Here is an 11,685-nt window from a genome sequence, read left to right on the forward strand (position 1 = left end):
TATAAACTGGTACTACTGTGGTGGGTGTGGGCTTCGTGTTTATCTTGGCCACAATAATGCGTTCACTATGCTGTTCATAGTGGCTTATCCGCATTCCTACTTTTTACTCATTATGAAACCTACTCTTGCATTACTCCTATTTGATTTTGTATTTATAAGCCTTTATTCACCTGACCAAAAGTCTTGTTCCTACTGCCACCGAACTTCACTAATTCCCACTGTATTTAACATTAACCTATCCATTCCTCTTTTTAAACTTTCTGAAGGGTTCTGACATTCCAGGCTCCGATCCGTAGAACACCATTTTTGTTTCTCCTGATAACGACGCCCTGCTGAGTAGTTTCCGCCCAGAGATCCGAATGGAGGACTGTTTTACCTCCGGATTATACACTCCTGGAAATGGAAAAAAGAACACATTGACACCGGTGTGTCAGACCCACCATACTTGCTCCGGACACTGCGAGAGGGCTGAACAAGCAATGATCACACGCACGGCACAGCGGACACACCAGGAACCGCGGTGTTGGCCGTCGAATGGCGCTAGCTGCGCAGCATTTGTGCACCGCCGCCGTCAGTGTCAGCCAGTTTGCCGTGGCATACGGAGCTCCATCGCAGTCTTTAACACTGGTAGCATGCCGCGACAGCGTGGACGTGAACCGTATGTGCAGTTGACGGACTTTGAGCGAGGGCGTATAGTGGGCATGCTGGAGGCCGGGTGGACGTACCGCCGAATTGCTCAACACGTGGGGCGTGAGGTCTCCACAGTACATCGATGTTGTCGCCAGTGGTCGGCGGAAGGTGCACGTGCCCGTCGACCTGGGACCGGACCGCAGCGACGCACGGATGCACGCCAAGACCGTAGGATCCTACGCAGTGCCGTAGGGGACCGCACCGCCACTTCCCAGCAAATTAGGGACACTGTTGCTCCTGGGGTATCGGCGAGGACCATTCGCAACCGTCTCCATGAAGCTGGGCTACGGTCCCGCACACCGTTAGGCCGTCTTCCGCTCACGCCCCAACATCGTGCAGCCCGCCTCCAGTGGTGTCGCGACAGGCGTGAATGGAGGGACGAATGGAGACGTGTCGTCTTCAGCGGTGAGAGTCGCTTCTGCCTTGGTGCCAATGATGGTCGTATGCGTGTTTGGCGCCGTGCAGGTGAGCGCCACAATCAGGACTGCATACGACCGAGGCACACAGGGCCAACACCCGGCATCATGGTGTGGGGAGCGATCTCCTACACAGGCCGTACACCACTGGTGATCGTCGAGGGGACACTGAATAGTGCACGGTACATCCAAACCGTCATCGAACCCATCGTTCTCAAAAATGGTTCAAATGGCTCTGAGCACTATGGGACTCAACTGCTGTGGTCATAAGTCCCCTAGAACTTAGAACTACTTAAACCTAACTAACCTAAGGACAGCACACAACACCCAGCCATCACGAGGCAGAGAAAATCCCTGACCCCGCCGGGAATCGATCCCGGGAACCCGGGCGTGGGAAGCGAGAACGCTACCGCACGACCACGAGATGCGGGCCCCATCGTTCTACCATTCCTAGACCGGCAAGGGAACTTGCTGTTCCAACAGGACAATGCACGTCCGCATGTATCCCGTGCCACCCAACGTGCTCTAGAAGGTGTACGTCGACTACCCTGGCCAGCAAGATCTCCGGATCTGTCCCCCATTGAGCATGTTTGGGACTGGATGAAGCGTCGTCTCACGCGGTCTGCACGTCCAGCACGAACGCTGGTCCAACTGAGGCGCCAGGTGGAAATGGCATGGCAAGCCGTTCCACAGGACTACATCCAGCATCTCTACGATCGTCTCCATGGGAGAATAGCAGCCTGCATTGCTGCGAAAGGTGGATATACACTGTAATAGTGACGACATTGTGCATGCTCTGTTGCCTGTGTCTATGTGCCTGTGGTTCTGTCGGTGTGATCATGTGATGTATCTGACCCCAGGAATGTGTCAATAAAGTTTCCCCTTCCTGGGACAATGAATTCACGGTGTTCTTATTTCAATTTCCAGGAGTGTATTACCCAAAACGAAACCATCAATATTTACCATACAGGAGAGCTCCGTACCCTCTGGAAAAATTACGGCTTGAGTTTCCCCTTGCTTTTAGCCGTTCGCAGCACCAGCGCCGCAAGGATGATTTGGTTAGTGTTACAAGGCCAGATCAGGCAATCATCCAGACTGTTGCCCCTGCAACTACTTAAACGGCTGCTGCCCCTCTTCAGGATCCACACGTTTGTCTGGCCTCTCAACTGACTCTCCTCAGTTGTGCTTGAAACTACGGTACGTGCCGGCCGCGGTGGTCTCGTGGTTCTAGGCGCGCAGTCCAGAACCGTGGGACTGCTACGGTCGCAGGTTCGAATCTTGCCTTGGGCATGGATGTGTGTGATGTCCTTAGGTTAGTTAGGTTTAAGTAGTTCTAAGTTCTAGGGGACTGATAACCACAGCAGTTGAGTCCCATAGTGCTCAGAGCCATTTGAACCATTTGAACCTACGGTACGGCTATCTCTATCGCTGACGCGCGCAAGCCTCTCCACCAATGGCATCTCCCTTGGTTCAGTGGGGAGGGGGGAAGCGGGGAGGGGATATAACGGTAATCGTTCATTAATATTATCTTCATGAAACATGTAACTGAAGATAATATCTGTGAACGATTAATTGTTAGGTCAATATAAATATTTGGAACTGAGCCTATTTACATATCTGCACCTGGTCTCCTAATCGAATTACTTTTTAATTATTCAGTCGATGCCAGCCAAAGTACCGCTATATCTGTCTAGTCAAATTAAAGAGCCCAACTGTCAAAACCCTGAAAAACCATGCTTCGCAGCGCGGGCCGCTGCAAAAAGTGCAGGGAAAGATTCAGGTTCTGGAAGATACCCACAGGGCTATGGAGCCATGGCGACTCCAGTGCTATGGCCGACTGCGATAGATTCCTCTGTTGAGAATCCATGGCGCGAACAGTCCGGTCGAGGTGGTCCCACAGCTTTTCAGTTGAGTTTAAATACGGGAAGTTTGTTTGTCATTGGAGTACGGTAAAGTAATCCTGGCGCACGTAGAACTACGCACGTGTACTGTGAGCTGTACGGAACGTTGCACTGTCCTGCTGGTAGATGTAATTGTGCTGAGAAAAAAAAAACTGCACGTAAGGCTGCTCGTGGCCACCCAGGATAAATGAATACATGTGTTGATCCAGTGTGCTTTCCGGAATGACAAGATCACCCAGGAATGTCACGAAAACATTTTCCAGACAAAATGTTCTTTTCTACAATCTAGACCCTTCCGACAATTGTTGCTGAGTGCTTGCTTTCAGACGATTCACGTTCCGTTGGAACAAAAAATTTGATTCATCTGAAAAAGCCACCTGTCGGCACTTAGTGGTCTTCTTGGAGTAATGTGCTAATTCAAGCCTTCATTGCCGATGAACAACTGCAACAGGGGTGTATGAACCACACGAGCACTGCGGAGGTTGGTATAAAGCAACGTTCGCTGTACGGTTGTTGAGGGATACTGCTGGTTGCCCTTTGGTTCATCCACGTAGTGGACGGTGGTGACATTAATGTGAGTGGATCGCGTTTCTGTGTATACGTTTGTGTGTGTGTGTGTGTGTGTGTGTGTGTGTGTGTGTGTGTGTGAGTGAGTGTGGGGGTCGGTGGATTTGTTGGTTTGTGGATGTGTGTGTGGGTGTGGGTGGATGAGTGTTAGTTTCTTTGTAAGATGCAAAAAGTAAATGAAGGAAAATTTCTGTCAATTGCAGTTAAGGATCTAAGAACGTTCAGAGTTTAGTGGATGAACTCAACGCTCTGTACATGATCGGCTGCGCTAAGATTGATGTTCTACTGATTGAATGCTCATTTAAGAGAAATGTTCAAACTTCTGTCAAATTACCCGAACGTAAAACTCGGTACACCGCGTGTGAATGACCTACGGATGACACGTAAAGTGGCTGCTGTCACAGAGCGACAAGCTTCCGTCTTACGCTGTTTCAAGTTGTCTGAGGATGAGTGTTCGGTGACAAAAACACAGTTCTTTAGAAAGACATGTCAGCAACACTGAAGGACACAAGGAGGTTCCGCATAATGTGTCACTGCCAAGTAATATAGCTCGAAGTAACTTTGACCATACACAGAAAGAACTGCTGCAGTGAAACAAAGAGGAAAACAGAAGAAATTACGTACAGAAAAGAAAAAAAATGACTATTTTATTCAAGGACAATAATTACACAGCAATCACTGTGATTTATAACTTTCCAGTCGATACTGCAAAACGCGGCTCATGGTTCTTAAAAGATCTGCAACGAGCTTTCATGCTGACCACAGGGATGGTAAGGTTTTTTAGTGGTACAGCGTTCTATTCCTCCACTAGCGCGATTGACAATTGCTGGATGGTCGTTGCGCATGTGGACGTGCTGCAACAGTTGTTCAGCATCCCACCCGTCTCGACGAGATTTAGGTTGGGTGAAAGGGCAGGCCTGTCCTTCCGCGTCATATTCTCTCGTTTCAAGAGAGCAGCTCGTTGTCTAGTGGCTAGCGTTGCTACCTCTGAATCACGGGTTCCCGGGTTCGATTCCCGGCCGGGGTGGGGATTTTCTCTGTCCGGGGACTGGGTGTTTAAACTGTCCTAATCAGTTCATCATCGTCCTCATCATTCGTGACTGTGGCTAGACTGGACTGTGAAAAAAATTGGACTGTCAAAAAAATTGGGACTTGGTACGGGCGTTGACGACCGCGCAGTTGAGCGCCCCACAAATCTAAAATCATCATCATCATCATCGTTTCATGAGCTCCTGCACTTGGACAGTTTGATGGGTCGTGCATTTTTATTCACTAAAATAAAGTCAGAGGTGAATGCACTCCTGAAAAGACGTTCATGAGGAAGGAGTATAGTGTCACAATAATGTTCACCACGTGTTCAAATATTGTGTGTCCCCACATTAGAGTACTGAACTACCAAAACTATCATTTTCGACAGTGTTGGTGGATGCCCCATAAACATTTGTCGAGCATTGTTAGTTTTGGTGGTCCATGGGAGTACTGACCTCGAAATCTTTGAAGACGGTGCACTCAGAAGTCAGTGTTACTGTGACTCCTTCACCGTGTGTCTTTTCTCATGGATGCTCTCGGCTGTGACTCCACTTTTATGGATGGCAATTCACTACCGCACAGCATTCGGCGAATGGCTTGGCCTACCTGTTCTCTTGGTTTAAATCCCATGTAGCATGTGTGGTATGCTTTGGGGAGACGAACTGCAGGACGTTCACACATCATCTACAAACCGGCATTTGTCGACCGCACTGGCGGATGGATGGAACGCTCTACCACAGAAAATCCTTAGAAACGTTTCAGAGTGTACATTAAGATGGTGGTGATTGTGGTGATCGCCAGTCTATTAAGAACTGTGTCCGACCCTTTTAATGTCCAGTGTAGCATCATAGATCACTCTGGCGTCGAGTAACTACTGTCGTTGAATAAAAGGGTCATTTCTTGTGGAGTCAGTGCATATTTGTTTCGGTTATCTTCTGTACTGTACAAAAAAATGGTTCAAATGGCTCTGAGCACTATGGGACTTAACATCTATGGTCATCAGTCCCCTAGAAGTTAGAACTACTTAAACGTAACTAAGGACATCACACACATCCATGCCCGAGGCAGGATTCGAACCTGCGACCGTAGCAGTCGCGCGGCTCCGGACTGAGCGCCTAGAACCGCTAGACCACCACGGCCGGCTTCTGTACTGTACAGTACTGTACTGTATTGTAGCAGTTCATTCTATGTACCGTCGAAGGTTCATCGAGCTATGTAACTTGGCAATGATGCATCACACGAAAGTTAATTTCTTTCTTAAGTTTTGCACACCATTGAACAACAACAAAAGCAAATATACTGGTGTTAACTGACGCGACGGAGAAGGCCATTGCTGAGGACCGCAGCGGCCTCCACATCTTCCAGTGAACATGTTGTTTAGTTTTTGCACTACAGCAGGCGCAGAGTGATTTGAGTGACCATCGCGGTGCATCTAAATATGACCTGAAGTACCTGGAATTACATTTTTAAAGTTAGCACTTAAATTGTCGACCATTAAAGCTAGATACGTGTCACCTTGCAAAGCACCAACTAAATAATGTGGATCGACGGTTTCATCTACAAGAATTCCTCACCACAAATATATGAACCACGCCTTCTGACGATCGACATGAAGCAACATCCCATGTTTTTCTAGGGCCCAGCGATGCATATTAAGACGGTTCTCTTTAACATAATTTGTGGACTTGGATTCAGCCGAAAATGTAACGCTTTGTAAAGCGTGTACAGAAAACTGCTCATTTACAGAAAGCAACTCACCAATTGAAAAAGATTCCATGCATGTCGCATGTCAATGACAAGCGGTACGTGTACTACCCGCCACACTCATGTTAGGCTGATGCCAGTAACTGCAGCAGATTCTCGTAAGGTTCCAGAATCGTGGTATATTGCAACTAAACAAACTTTTCAGATTACTCTTTTCCTGTTGTTTGTCTATTACCTCTGCGCCTTCTCAAACTACTTTTTGAGTCTATAGTATCCGCCTGAGACTATACTGCTGCCCATACCAGGTGCGTATTGTCGGCTGTCGCCACTCCAGGAGCACGCGAGTAAACAACTCACATCATCACCGTGCTGTTTACTAGCCTGGCCCGGCTCGGGCTGTTTACGTCGTAGCCCTATAGAACCTCCACGGTGACGTCGACCTGGGCAATAAGCAGCGTGCCCAGCGCTGTAGAGAGCGCTGTACTCTGGTGTCACTATCTTACGCCATGTCATGCGGCCGGTCAGCACCACGCTGGTATCCCTCCGCTGGAGAGTACTGACTGCCGACGGACCACGCTCCAAACCGTGTCTGTTGTGACCAGGAGAAACTACTTTCATCCGGCTTCATCATGGGTTCCTTATTGCTGTGAGACAAGGCTCTTCGGTGATCTACTAGAAGAAGATCAGTTTGGCTTTAGGAAAGGTAAAGGCACCAGAGAGGCAATTCTGACGTTGCACTTGATAATGGAAGGAAGAATGCAGGAAAATCAAGACACGCTCAAAGGAACTGTAGTGTTGCAAATTGGTGGAGGAATTTCTAAATTCTCAGAGAAATAGGTGTAACATATACGGAAAGACGGGTAATATACAATGTGTACAAGAACGAAGAGGGAACAATAAGAGTGAGAAGGAAGAGCGAAGTGCTCGGATTAAGAAGGGCGTAAGACAGAGACGTAGTCTTTCTCTCCAATTGCTCAATCTGTACATCGAAGAATAAAATAAAGGTTCCGGAGTGGAATGAAAATTTAGGGTGAAAGCACATCAATGATACGATTCGCTGATGACATTGCTATCCTGAGTGAAAGTAAGGAAGATTTAAATGATCTGCTGAATGGTTTGAACGGGTAGGAAACTAACCGATGACGGACGGAGCAAGGAGGACATAATTTGCGGATTAGTAATGTCAAAAAGTGCGTTCCTGGTCAATAGAAGTCTATTATTATCACTCATATGCCTTAATTTGAGAAAGAAATTTCTGAAAATGTACGTTTGGTGCAAAATGTTGTATGGTAGCGTAACATGGACTGTGGGAAAACCAGAAAAGGAGAGAATCGAAGCATATGAGATGCAGTGTTACAGAAGAACGTTGAAAATTAGGTGGATTGATAAGGTAAGAAATGACGTCATTCTCTGGAGAATCAGTGAGGAAAGAATTATATGGAAAACATTGTCAATAAGAAGAGACCAAATGGTAGGATGACCTATCATGTGGCCCTTTCTTAGTGTCAGTATTTTCCATATATTCCTATCTTCGCCGAATCTCCAGAGACCCACGTCATTAAATTTTTTATTTATGAGTAAAATTTTTAACTTTCACATATTTCTTTTCTACAGGAGTACTGGACAATTTACAGCTGACAACTGCCATGTACTAGCAAAGCATCACTTCATGCAATAATTAACGAACTGTTGTCTTGTGGTACAACTTTTAATATCGACAATACCACAAGTTCATATGTAACCATAGCTGTCACTGTACCACTCGATGGCGTTCAGTTACTGTTCAGTAATAGCTCTCCACAGCTCGAGACGTCAGCTAAGGTCTCAAACTGTGGAGAGCTCCTGCTTTGTCGACAGTATATTGGTATCAACGTGAAGATTTTAGTATGCTCAGAAGTGTGGTCTACGGTAACATCTCCTATACGTCATTACAGACTGCAGCGAGCCCACGTAAATATCTGTAGTATCGATTTGCGTTGCCAACTTTGGTTTAGGAAGGTGAAGTTTGTACGAAACCACATCCCCCAGCCCTCGGCCCCAAGCCTCTTCGTCGTGTATGGTGAATGTATGGAGAGGACTGGATGCGGACGCAGATGAGAAGTCATGGAGGGAACTGTAGTTCATAATTTGGTATCCACGGCGAGGGCGTTCGGAAACACCAGACAAGAAACCTGTCGCGGGGTGCCCGCCTGCATCCGCAGACATAAACGCTGTTGGTAACTGGATGACAAGGGGATCTTCTGGAGCGGCTTGATTACCTTCTGGAGGCGTCTCATCCAGGGAACAAACATTCTTTGTCACAATCACTGGCATTCTTGTATGCGGGGTGCAGCTGGTTGCTGTGGCATACCAGTAGCCCAGCAGAACAGTGGACAACGTAAGATGAGCGTCCGGTCACTGTGGTAGTAGCTTCACGCTACCGTCACTGTTTCTTGCCGAAGACTTTGTGAAAGACGTTATTCTCCGGCTGAAACTTTGTCAGACCTGGCGGAATGAATTGTTTCCGCAGCGGCCACACAATATGTAACATAGTACGGTGATTTCGACCGCGTAACAATTCTGCCGGGGATTTGCTCTCACCTGAAAGGAGCGAAATAAGGACAAAACATTTTCAATGCCCGCTTCCGTGTCGCGCGATGAATGGAGTAACTCTATGTCACTTTTGAACGTTGAATGAACCGTTCAGTCTCACCGCTTGACGCTGATTGAAAAGTTTGCCTTTGGAAATCGGCTGACATGAACAGACCATTGTTGCCGGCCGCGGTGGTCTAGCGGTTCTGGCGCTGCAGTCGGGAACCGCAGGACTGCTACGGTCGCAGGTTCGAATCCTGCCTCGGGCATGGGTGTGTGTGATGTCCTTAGGTTAGTTAGGTTTAAGTAGTTCTAAGTTCTAGGGGACTTATGACCACAGATGTTGAGTCCCATAGTGCTCAGAGCCATTTGAACCATTTGAACAGACCATTGTCTGAAACAAAGACCTCTGGAAGACCTTGAAGACAAAGCCGATGCAGTACTCGTAGAAGTGGTGGATCTCATGTGGACAACAAAAGGAAACTTACTGTAAGCATCCACCACAAACAACCATTGCGTGTCATGGAACTGATCCGGGAAATCAGTATGAATGCGCTGACACGGTCCAAAAGGATGTGGCCACTCAAAAATGTGTTACGGCGTTGCTGACTGGTTTTCCTCGCAAACTTTGCAGCGAGCAGTCATTTTCTCAGTTTGTGCTGCCTAGTCAAACGTCGGAGGGCTAGTTGCTTCATGCAGTCTACGCCCTAATGACTTCGGTGCAGTAAAGAAAGAACCTCCCGCTGTAGGGACTGAAGAATCACAACCCGCTCTTCGTCTTTCTCCGTATGCAATAGCACAACACCTGATCGTGTGTTAACGATGTGACGATGTACTGGGCAGTGTATTTCTTCTAAACTGTAACGTCACCCATAGCCGTCATACTGCTAAACAACCTGGAGAGCTGCGTCGGAAGCCGTTGCAGCGGCAACACTGAGAAAACTGAGACGAAAATTTTGAAGACTTTCAAAATGCCGAGAATCGATTTGAAAATATTATTCCTCAGATGAACATGTCAGCGTTCTAATGTAGAGTAGTGGGCCCTTACAAAAATTAATTCATAATGATAGTGTAAAAGTAGAAGTAAAGCTTCTAACATCCAAGATTGTTATTTTACAGCATTTATTGTGAGAACAGTTTCCGCAAACTATGTTTCCATCATCAGATCATTTGAAACATTATTCTATGATATAACACGTCATCATTTGCGTTTAATCAAGACACAGTGAAATGTATTACAGAAGAGACGATGAGGAAGTAGTTTGCTGAAACAGGTAATAACAATAAATATTGTACTATAGCGATCTCGGCTGTTAGAAGTAGTACCACTGTTTCTACATTAACCTAGATCGCCCCCTAACTTGATAATGTCAAGCATGTATCTTACTGATAGCTAGACATCAGAGCCCTATGTGGCAGTTTTTCTGCTTTCTGAGGTGGAACAGGCTTGGCAGGATTAAATAAGGCCTCCAAAGTCGATGATCTGTCAGAAAATAGATTCTGGTGAAATTTCGTAATGACGAGCGTCTCTTTCTCAATCTGAGTGTAGTTAGACCGCACTTAGTTAAAAGTATTGGAGGCAAAAGCAATGGGCCTGTCAGAAGAACCAATTATGCGCGAGAGCACCTCTCCAATCCCATAAGAAGATGCATTAGCAGCTAACGTGACAGGCTTCGCCGGGTCAAAGTCAATCAAACATCTACGACATAACAATGACCTTTGCAATTCCTGAAATACATTCTGACGTTCTTTTGACGACACAAAACGAAGAGTTTTCTGACACAGCTGATTAAGCAGACTAGCAATCTGCACAGCGTTAGGAATTTTATATATCAAGTTTCCTTCCGCATGACTGATTGTAGTTCATTAACGTTATGGGGCACCAGCAGATCTCTCATCGCAGCCAAGCGTTAAGTAGTTGGATGTACAGCTCGGGCATTTATTACTTGACCTAAATAGTTCAGTTCTGTGTAGAAGAAAGAGCCCCTTCCATTATTGTATTTTAAGAGGGTAACAGAGTGGACATGAAACAAGCAATCTAATTTTTCTAGATTTCAGTAGGAAAATGACCTGCGACGATAGCATCATCCTGATAAATAGTACAGGAAGAGAATTCCGCTCTTCACTGTTCCAGAAACAATTTAAAATTGCTGGAGTAAACCACTTCCAAATGGTGGTATTTGAAACTAAAACAAACCTAAATTAGTCTTATTACGAAGTATTTTTCGGTTTGTTCATCGAGTGGTATCTGCACTTAAACCTCTTGCAAATGTTTGTAAAGTATCTGCCCTGGCCCAGTTTATACATCAATTCCTCCGAAAGTGGAGGAAGAAAAGAATCGACTACGGTTTGTGGGTTTACTGCTGCCTTAAATTCTCTCCACACTAGCGCTAGCCATCTGAAGGCTTTCTCGGAATGACCAAGGCTGACGCCCATTGGCTTGCAGAAAGGCATTGCATAACCCCATTATCTTGCCATTTTTCATTTCCTGAGGAAGTTACTTATGTAATGCATGGGGAACAGTTTGTGCATGAAACAAGCGCGGCTGTGCATTGTCTTTCGTAGTGATGAGAGTGTTATCTCTCCCTATTCATGTACAAATAGTACACAATAAGAGACACACTTTAACACATCCAGGAAAGTTACTGGCAAAGTACACACACCAAGGACTGGAATTTCTTTTCCATTATAGCCAGAAAAAATAGGTGTAGGCTGCTCCAGCAGTCTATTATCGGTTCTGGCGAAAGTGTCTTTATTCATCAGGGAACAGAAGCATGTGTCCAACTGTACCTTACCAATAACGACCT

The sequence above is a fragment of the Schistocerca nitens genome, chromosome 6 (assembly GCF_023898315.1).
Source record: "Schistocerca nitens isolate TAMUIC-IGC-003100 chromosome 6, iqSchNite1.1, whole genome shotgun sequence".
NCBI lineage: Eukaryota > Metazoa > Arthropoda > Insecta > Orthoptera > Acrididae > Schistocerca > Schistocerca nitens.